Here is a 10,465-nt window from a genome sequence, read left to right as displayed (position 1 = left end):
GGAACCACCTTCATGCCATGTTATTGATGAGGCACGCTGTATTAGTCATGGTTCTCCAGAGAACAGAACCAACAGGATGTGAGCAAATGATAGCTAGCTAGCTAACTAGCTAGCTAGATAGATACATAGATAGACTGATAGAGATTTATTTCAAAGAATTCTCTCATACGATTGTGGAGGGTTGGTGAATCTAAAATCTGATGGGGTCAGATGGCCAGCTGCAGACCCAGGGAAGAGTTGCAGCTCGATTCTGAAGACCATCTGCTGGCAGAATCCTGGATGGAGCGCAGCCTTTATTCTATTAAGGTCTTCAACTGATTGGATGAGGCCCACCCACTCACGTTATGGGGGTTCAGCAATTTAAATGTTAATCTCATCTAAAAACACCCTCCCAGAAACATCCAGAATAACGTTTGATCAAATATCTGGGTACCATATGAGCCAAACTGATACATCAAATTAACCACCACAAACGCTAAGCTTCAAAAAGGTACCTCCCGTGCCAAGGCTGCACAGTGAGGGGCAGAGCCGGGGGTCTGAGGAGGGTCTCTGACCGATGCGTGAGTTCTCTCCGTGGTCTTTCCTGGCTGATGTTAGTAAAACGGGGGGGAAACACGTTAATCGGGGAGAGCCTCAGACCGATTAGGTGGCATACTCACGGGACCCTCGTGTGCTCCTCAGAAGGTCTTTGCGGGGTGCTCCCAACGTCCATGAAGTCCCGACCCAGCGTGTGTCCCTGGGAACTGAGGAAGAAGGGAACTTCGTGGAGCTACTTCTCCCTGTGGATAGGCTGTGCCTTGGAAGTACATGTCGTCTGGGAAGCCGGGACAAGCGTGGTGAACTAGGTGAGGACCCCTTGGTGCACAGGTAGAATTTTCCAGATGAGCGGTAGGCCGTGCACAGCCCTCATCAGGGAACACGCCTGGAAGACGCAGGCGACTGACGGGTGAGGAAAGATGGAGACCGGGTGACTCCCCCACCCCTGCATTAGGGCGCTGTGTGTGATAGAGTTGGGGGTAGTGGGAGAATCAGATGATCTTGGAGGGGGGTCCTCCCGCTCCATGGACTCTCCAGGGCTCACCAGCTTCAGAAATAGCCCCTTAGCTCTGAGACCCTCCCATTTTAGGAACTTCACCTCTTTACAACAGAACCCGAGTCAGCTCACTGGGCGGGGATGGGGCTCCCCTCTCCCAGACCTGGAATGTTCTGTGGCACAGTCTCACTTCTTTTTATTTTTTCTTTCTTATTTTCCAAGTGAGAGGAGGAGATACAGAGACAGATTTCCACATGTGCCCCAACTGGGATCCACCCAGCAACTCCTGTCTGGGGCAGATGCTCTGCTCATCCGGGGATATGCTTGCAACCGAGCTGATTTTAACACCTGCGGCAGATGCTCCACAGAGCCATCTTCAGTATCCGAGGCCAACATGTTTGAATCAATTGAGCCATGGCTGCGGGAGGGGAAGGGAAAGAGGGAGAAGGGGGTGGGATGGAGAAGCAGATGGTCACTTCCCCTGTGTGCCCTGACTGGAAATCGAACCTGGGACATCCACATGCTGGGCCGCCACTCCACCCCTGAGCCAACCAGCCAGGACACAGCCTCACTTCTTTTCCTGTCTTCTCGTGCCACTCACTCACCATCTCCAAGTCTCTGGCCCTGTCTCACCTCAACTTGGCATCCTTTCCCTCATGTTGCCTGGATGCATTAATGTGGATATTCTAAAAGGAGTTAATGAAGATATTTTATTTCTCATTAGGCCTGCTTCTTCATTTCTATTTGGTCTGCTGCTGCTGGTTTCTATTAATTCCACCCCATTTCCTCATGACAGGGACAACTAGGTTGGCCTGCGGTGTGATTTCCCAGGAAGGATGGTCTCACTCACCATAGCTCCTGGTACTAGAGATTAGTCAGTCAGAAAACTCTCTTGTGCTATAGTAGCTTTCCTGCATCTTTTTCTTATCTTTCAAAATAAAATGGTTAAAATATATATACTGTTTATTTAAGACTTGCCACCATGCTGGGCAATGTAGAAGCAGTTGGAAAAGTGGAACTAAACTTGAGAGAAAAATGGTGGTTAGAATATAGATTTGAGCCTAGAGACAGTGGTTGGCTTTCCCAGACAGTTACTGAGCCTGTGGCGGAATTCGCAAGAATTGAGTGAATCACAAGAGGAGAGTCTGTGGCTCTCAGGAGGACGGCCACTGACAGATGCCTGGGGAGCGTCAGGCCCCGGTGGGGAAGGCGGAAGCAGGAGAAAGGCTGCAGGGAAGCGGTGGTGGCCGGAAGAGAGCCCCAGGGAGAGCGCGTCAAGAAAAAGGCGGTCTGAGCATCTCAAGGGGGAGAACGAAGAATGAGGAGACTGGATACCTCTGAAAGGCCGATGGCCTGAGAAAGAGCAACGGCAGGGATTCGAGGTAGGGTGTCGGGGGGCAGCTGGAAGGGGAGGGGGACTCAGGGAGACAGTGGACTCAACTTAATTCCCAAAGGGACTGTGGCACTTTCCAGTGCCGAATTCACCTGCAATCTGCTTCATCTTGGTTGAACTAAATAGAATTCATGCCACTTAGTAGGAATTAGTGTTCTTTACTGACCTTATTAAAGATGTCGCAGAAAATACACAGAATTGGAGCCAGAGGAACTGGGTTAGGGTCTAAGGTCGCTTATGTGATGACTGATCTGGGGAAGAACATTTATCTGGCTTCTGTGTGAGTATGTGTGTGTGTGCGCGTGCGTGCGTGCACATACACACACATACACAAAGTTATAGTGATATCTCCCAAAGTTGTGAAGTTCAGAGAAGACATATGTGAATAGGTAAAGAATTATACCAGTGCAAGGCATGTAAAATATCATTGTCATACCTATAAGCTAATGCTCTGGAATTACCCCAATATTACATTTTAGTGGATTGATGGGAGTGTATCAGGTAAGTTTATATTTGGCTATAAACAACTGAAGGCTCAATTATAATAACTTAAACATAGAGAAATTAATTTTTCTCACCGAACAAGAAGTCAGAGGAAGAAGGTACAGCCACTCACAGGTGTCACCTAGGACGGCGGCTGCTTCTACCTCCTGCTCCACCATCCTTAAATGAGTGGCTTTTGTTCTCGAGGTTGCAAGACAGCTTCTGTATCTCCAGGCACCATATCCACACGCCAAGAGAGAAGAAATGGGGGAAGGACGAATAAGGAATGTCAAAGAGTGGAGGGGCATGCCATCTGAATCTGACTTTCTTCAAGAGTTGTGTGGGAACTCACCCCTGCCTGTTGCACGACGACCTCACCTGGCCAGAACTGGGGTTTATGGCTCTGCCCAGTTACAAGGGAGTCTGGGATGGTGAATACTATAGACTTCCAGTTTTTTTAGTTGAGGAAAACACGGGAGAAGGGGTTTGTTGTCAACAGCTTTTGGAAGCCAATTTGCAATGTCTACTACAGCGCAGAACCTTCCTTGCTGGTGGGACCCTGATGTGAGGATGGGGAAGGACGTGGGGATAAAGCTCAGGAGGGCAGCCCGACAGTGACCAAACAGCCGGGCTCTGGGTCCTCTGTGGTTTGGATCAAAACATCCAGGCTGTACCCTACCAAAAGGCCCAGTCCCCAAGACTTGGCCCCTTCTGGCAATTGGCTCTAACCAGCTGCTGCCAAAGGGGTAAACACATTCCAAGTCCTTGAGTCCCTGCTGCATTGTAACTGTGGTTTAAGGCATACCCCCCTCCCCATCCCATCTGGGCTAACGGAACGTTCACTGGAGTTGTGATGGCTTGGTGATGATTTGCGGTTATCCGTGTGCCTATTAACGGGGAGCTGAATACCTACACACTTGTTATCTAACTATACAACAATTTGCATCTCATGTGTATCATTTTTATGTTCATTCTTCAGTTCTTGGGAACCGTGAAGGAGAAAGCATTGCATATTCTTTTTCTCTACTCTGGAAGGAGGACCCTTACTTAAACCAAGCCGTTTCCCAAAGACCCCTTTAGTTTGGTGGAGAAACAAAACTATTGGAATCCAGACCTGAGCACCCAGAAGACTCTACGTGGGTCATCGCCCAGGGTGGGTGCCAACTGCTCGCACACTCTTGGATTGTGAGGAAAACTGAGATCAAACACGCATCCCGAAGATGGTGCCAGTCATGGAGCAGACAGTTGCTCTTGACTGAGGCAATTTCCAGTCCAGTCCAGGAGATGGATCACAATTACGTTTAAGAAGAAAAAAAATTAAAAGCAATTTTTAAAAGTATGAATAAGAGCTATTGTAAAGGGCTCAACGTCTGTATATAAGCAGTGAAGTAAGATGAATTGACTGGCACTGAGTTGGAAAAGCTATACAGAGGCAGGGAGTGTGGAACATAATTTTATAAAAATAAACTTTTTTTTTTTTTTTTTTTTTTTTACATACACACTCCCAAAGAAGAAATGGAAAAGTTGTTAGGGTGTGGACCAAGGCTTCTAATTAGCCGGTTCTGTTCTGCCTGATTTATCTCCGTTCTTGCCCTAGAAGCTTCCTGGGACTTACTGTCCGAGCACGGGGCCCCCTATGGGGACTGAGAGGGCATTCCCCCCACACCTGAACCCGCAGCTGCTCAGACCAGGTCTCTGTTCCCCACGCCCCCGGGAGGAGCGGGGAGATCCCTCCTGCCCAGGTCGCCACTTTTGCCTCCTTGACCCTCACATGTTTCCAAAACAGAGGGAGCCCTGGGAAGGCTCCCTGCCAAAGTGGGAACAGCTACCCTCATTGTCTGCCTCGCCCCTGCCGGCTGCCCTCCCCCTCCCCCTGCAGCCCTCCCCTCCCTTCTGTCTGAAAGTGTGAAAATGACAAATCCCAAGGAGCTGCAATCAGAACTGTACCTAGGGAAAATTTAGAGTATCCTGGCCATAAATATCCCGCTCCAAGACGCCTGACGTCAGAGCGGGGCGGGCAGGGAGCGCGGCGGCCGGGCGGGAGGCGGCGGCTTCGCTGCACGCGGCGGGGTCCGGGGCGCAGAGCACGGAGCGCAGAGCGCGGAGCGGCCGCGGGTGCGCCGGCGGCTGCGGGGAGCGGCGCCCGCCCTAGGGGCCTCGCAGTAAGTGCAGCGGCGGGTGGCGGCGGAGGGCCGGCCGGAGCGGGGGCCGGGCTGGGAGGCTTTCGGCTTTCTGCCGGCGGCCCCACTCCTCTCCCCGTACTTTATTCGCGGGGCTCGGAGAGGATTGGGGAGGCAGAACCTCCGCAGGCTGCCTGTTTTGTTTCTCCAAAGAGTTTGCTGGAGCCCTCGAACCCTGAGTGGGCTCCCCGGGCCTGCGTGCGCGCCGCTGTGTGTGTGTGTGTGTGTGTGTGTGTGTGTGTCGGCATTAGCACATCTGGACACAGGAAATGTCTTTGGAAAACTTTAAAAATTGTTCTTTTCGTGGCTTTGAAATCTGATTCCTTGTTGTCACTAGTGGACAGGCATAGTGGTATCCCCCAAACTGACAACTTTTTTGGTGGTGGCTTGTGCCGGTTCAGGCTGTGCCTTCATTCGGGTGATTTAACTCTTCCCCAGCTCAGCGCCCACTCGCAGGGGAGGCAGGGGCAGCTCGGGGCTCTGGTTCTCAGCAGCAGTGGGCAGGGGGACCTTGAGCAAAGAAAGGAGCATCTCGGGGAAGGTGTCCTGACTCTGGGGACCTCAGCAGCTGTGGTTGCTGCCATGCCTCCTGCTGTGGCCCAGACATCCCTGGGCCCCGGGACCTTGCCTTAACCCAGAAGGCCAGATCTGGTCAGGAGGCAGGTAATCTATGGAAGAGGAGGAAGAGGAGGAGGCGGCGGTGGCGGCGGCCTCCAGGACACTGCGGCTCTGGGTCCAGCCCTGCCCCAGGAGTGGGATGAATGTGTCTGCCACATGTGCCCATGGTGGGGGACATGCGGGATTCTGTAGGAGCACCGCGGTGCCCCAAACAAGATGCAAACTCATAACATAAAGAGACATGTCTGAGCTCTGGGGCGGAGGAAGGGGGGCGGTGGGGGAGAGGGAGAGAGATTTTTATCAAAATTGAACACAGATTGCTGAGGTCTGGGCTTGATTTAACTCTTCTCTCTCTCTCTCTGCTTTGGCCACTTTTCCACAGCTCTGTGGTGGATTTGCAAAGTTCCTGGGAAGGTGGGAAGGACAATCTCGCCTCTCTAGGAAAGAGGCCCTGGGGGTTTTCCTTGAAGCCAACATGAGAATGGAAGCAACTTCCCATCTCTGAAAAGCTCCAAGTTTTGTGTCCCCCCCCTCCCCCCCCATTGAGTTTGGTGTCAGGTTCTTGGATTTCTCTGAAAAGCCGGCTGATGGAGGGGATGGATTTTCCCCAGGACGCAGAGGGGGGATTGTGTTCTCCCGAGAGTGGGAGGAGAGGGGGCGCGGGGATGTGTGGACCCAGCAGCCTTGGGCTGCCCATGCCTGGCGCTGGATGTCAGTAGCAGCTGCATTCAGCAAACCGGTGACCACAAAGAGAGCCCTTTCAGCTTTGCCCCAGCCTGGTCTCTGGTTTTGTATTTTGCAATAGAGCCAACCTACCATGTTTGGGTGGGAGGAACATTACTGGATTCTCCCTATACCCTAGAAAAATGAGAGAATGAAGGGATAGGGAGGGAATTTAGACCCACAGGAAGTTGGAGATTTGGGAAGGCTTTTAGAAATTATACAAATTGACCCTTAGGGAAACACTATAATAGCCTCAGCAGACAAGTAATGTCAGAGATAGACTCGTTTAACTTGAACTTCAGGAGTACCTCTTCAACCTCATTGTGGTGAAGAAGGAGCTAGTCACTGGAAGGGCACTGTGTACAAGTGTGTAAACAGGCAGAGCTGAGCTCCCGTGAGATGGTCGCGCAGGCGCATGCTTACACACTTCTGACTGCCCGGTGAGGGTCGCGGCCTCAGGCGTGGAAGCATAAACAGCCCGTGTCTCCTCCGAGCCGGGAGCTGCATTTCTTCTTTAAGAAAAACAACTGTGCTATTATGTCTTGCTGCCTGGTAAGTTGCACGCTCGCTCTGGCGCAGAGCTCCCAGCCGAGTTTTCAAAGCTTGGCCTCCGGTTCCTGGGATGCTGAGGGAATACTCGTGCCCCCATCAGGACGGAGCGAGGAGAGAAACTTCTCCTGGGCGCTGGGACTGAGAAGAGAGTCTGAGCGTTCAGGAGGGGGGAGGTTGTGAGGGCAGGGCCATACATAGATAGGCCTGTGAATGCTTCTCCCTTGGGCGAGTGTGAGACATTCCTGCTCTCTGTGGGAACGTGCTCTCTCCCCGGTCTTTCTTCCCAACCTCCTCACCCCAACGTTTTGGACACGGAACAGGTTAAACTCTCTCCCTCCCTGAAGAGCCTTGGACCAGGGGTGAGGGAGAGGGCAAGCCTAAGTGCCCATTGTCCTGGAGAGGGGGCAAAGGTAACCAACGAGGCAGGGGCTGGCTTCTTTGATCTCAGTGGAGCCAGTGGAAGGGCCAATTTTAAATGTTGCTGCTTATTCCCACTATTTACAAACAGAGCGCTGACTACCCAGGGACAGAGGGTCCTACTGGAGGGAGATGCCCAGAAATACCCGTGTCTTTTCCCAGCACGGGGGCTCCTCGGGGACAGAACTGGGCTTTGACTCTTTCGTCGTGTGGGTTTCTCAGTGGAATCCTGACCCCGCGGGCGTGCTCTGCCAGACGGTTTCACCAACTTGAGACCTGGGTCGAATTCCGAGGCCACGGACGCCCGGGCTCAGAGTGAAGCCTTCCCTTTGTCCCTTCTATCAGCTCAAGATCTGGCCGGCTCGCCAGCCATCGCTGACATCGGAATACTTAGGATTCTCAGGCTCCCCGGAGGTCCAAAGGGCAGGCGCACCTGGCCGAGGAGCAGCTGGGACGGTGTCCAGCTTGGAGAGCAGACGGCGTTCTGGAAGTCGACCGCCAGAGTCTCTGAGTGCAGGGGACCTCGCGTCCGTCAGCGCGGCCTTCCAGCGCAGCCTGGACCAGGAGAGAGCGTGCAGGTTCAGCGCGCTGCCCGGGAGTGGACACATCACCTGGGATACCTTCCGTATTCCTGTGAGCCTCGGCATTCTCATGTGCAAAACGTCAGTGAGGATGCTATTTATCTCGCAAGGTTATTACAGAAATGATATTCATGCACAAGTATGAAAACACAGCTCGCAAGGCGGGAACCCTGAGCAAAGGGACTACCATAATTTCATTTTGGAGTTTTCAGCCCTCTGGAGCCTGTGTTGTTTGTAAGGGACCTCCCACCAAGTCTGGCTATGAGTTTTCCGTCACTGAAGGCCAATGGGTGGAGTTTATAGGGCTCAGGTCACCGTGATGGACTCCTTCTCGCAAAAGTGGCCGGTGGGGACTGTCCCTGAGCATGCCCGGCATGTTAACCTACGGAGGAGGCGGGTGGCCCCAGGCATCCCGGACCTCTAGCCGGGAAACCACACCTGTGTGAGCGCCCCCCAGAGGGACAAGGGCAGCAGCACAGGCCGTAGTGTACAGTGGGGATAGGACAGCAAGATCAAGAACCAATTGAGTATTTTTTTTTAATTTTAAACTTTTAATCATTCATTTTTACATTTAAATTTTTCTTTTTCGGCCCTGGCCGGTTGGCTCAGCGGTAGAACGTCGGCCTTCCATGCGGGGGACCCGGGTTCGATTCCTGGCCAGGGCACATAGGAGAAGCGCCCATTTGCTTCTCCACCCCCTCTCCTTCCTCTCTGTCTCTCTCTTCCCCTCCCGCAGCCAAGGCTCCATTGGAGCAAAGATGGCCCGGGCGCTGGGGATGGCTCCTTGGCCTCTGCCCCAGGCGCTAGAGTGGCTCTGGTCGCGGCAGAGAGACACCCCGGAGGGGCAGAGCATCGCCCCCTGGTGGGCAGAGCGTTGCCCCTGGTGGGCGTGCCGGGTGGATCCCGGTCGGGCGCATGCGGGAGTCTGTCTGACTGTCTCTCCCCGTTTCCAGCTTCAGAAAAATACAAAAAAAAAAAAAAATTATAAATTTTTCTTTTTCTTTTTTTAAAATTTTGTTTAGAAAATTAACTTTAACAGGATGACATTGATCAATAAGAGTACATAGGTTTCAGGTGAACATTTCTATAGCATTGGGACTGTTGATTAGGTTGTGTACCCATCACCCCAAATTTTACTTTTCATTACAATTTACCTTCAGTATTATTTTCTATTAGTTTCAGGTGTACCACATAGTGGTTAGGTCCTCAAATACTTTACAAAGGGTCCCCGCCCCCCCCGAATCAACAGCACATTAGACAAAGCAGCAGATCGCATCAGTGACTCTGAAGACAAGGCAGCAGAAAACATCTAATCAGAGCAGCAGAAAGAAAACAAGAATTGAAGCAAATGAGGTGGAAAAACCAGTTGAGTCTTGAAGAACAAGCCTGAGGTCAGAGTTGGCCAATCAGCCACTGTGCTTCCAGGTGCTGAGGTCAGAGTTCAGGGGAGACTCTGGTGGGCTGTGATTAATGGAAGCTTTAGTCCCTGGGGCTGTCCCCTGAGTGACACACTGTTTAGGGGCGTGGCTACTTCAAGGACAGAAGGAGCATCTGACCGGGAGGGAGCAGCTGCAGGTTCTCTTGGCCCAGCTCAGAGCTTCTAAGTCATCCTTCAAGTTGACATTTAAGACATTGAGGATCACATTTGTTTCTGTTTCGTTCAAGCTCTCTCTTTAACGATGGCCTGGGATGACTTTTCAGCTTTTAAGAGGCTTAGCCAGTGGCCAACATCTCTTGAGATGACCCAGATTAGGGGGTCAGTGAATTCCTCCCTCCCGGCAGTATCTATTTCTCCAACTCTCTGCTCGCATTTTTTTGGTTTGTTTGTTTTTTTTGTTTCATGATGAGCTTATAAAGCGGCACCGTCGAGATGCTCTGCGGGAAGGGAATGCCTCTTCCTCGGGCTCGTATGTGAGGCTCGCGCTGCGTGAGGCTTTTCAGACCGTGGGTATTAGCAGGTGTCATGGGAGTCTTTCTGGGGCTCCCCCTCCAAGGAAGAGAAAAGAAAAAACCTCGGGGAAAGTAAACTGTAGGCAGTTTATTCCTGGCTGAAGAGGAGCTGAATGACTTGTAGGATGTCTTCTGGTTCCGCGGGGAAAGCTTAGGAACCCACCCAGTCGACCCAGCTGTGACCTCTGGCGCCACCAGGTCACAAGTCGTTCAACCTCTCTGATTCCTCTTCATCTGCTAAATGAGAACGATGACCATTCGTACATCCCAGGGTAATTCTGAAGAAGAAATGAAATAGTGTCCGGGAAGGACCTAGTCAACTGCTTGATGCCCTGCAAGATGTTCATGCCTTTCCCCTCTCTAGAGCTAAGCTCATGAAAGGACGTGGGTTTGGTCATGTGTCCGTGAGTGGAAGTAAATAAGCCACTTGGTCAAGGCTTAACATCCGTGCTCGAAAGTCAGCTGTCTCTGTCTGGAGTTGGAGACTTTTAATTGGGAAGTGGGGCGCAGATGAGTGCCCCTCATGCCAACAGCA

At 52.0% G+C, this 10,465-nt stretch overlaps 1 protein-coding gene and 1 non-coding gene across 3 annotated transcripts in view; both read left to right on the top strand.

Annotated features, from left to right (window-relative positions):
• Nucleotides 1-4,940: 4,940 nt before the first annotated feature.
• DAAM2 (dishevelled associated activator of morphogenesis 2) overlaps nt 4,941-10,465 on the top strand; it is a 125,300-nt gene continuing 119,775 nt past the window's right edge. For both annotated transcript variants that reach the window (XM_066359492.1, XM_066359486.1), the window contains exon 1: nt 4,941-5,071. The gene's annotated coding sequence lies outside the window, so the exon portion shown is untranslated. The remainder of the gene's footprint in view (nt 5,072-10,465) is intronic.
• TRNAG-UCC (transfer RNA glycine (anticodon UCC)) lies at nt 8,570-8,645 on the top strand. The gene has a single exon. It is a non-coding gene; the product is annotated as a tRNA-Gly (tRNA).

Source organism: Saccopteryx leptura, chromosome 1, assembly GCF_036850995.1.
Source record: "Saccopteryx leptura isolate mSacLep1 chromosome 1, mSacLep1_pri_phased_curated, whole genome shotgun sequence".
Lineage (NCBI taxonomy): Eukaryota > Metazoa > Chordata > Mammalia > Chiroptera > Emballonuridae > Saccopteryx > Saccopteryx leptura.
The sequence above is the reverse complement of the archived record's forward strand: the minus strand, read 5'-3'. Positions and strand labels throughout refer to the sequence as shown.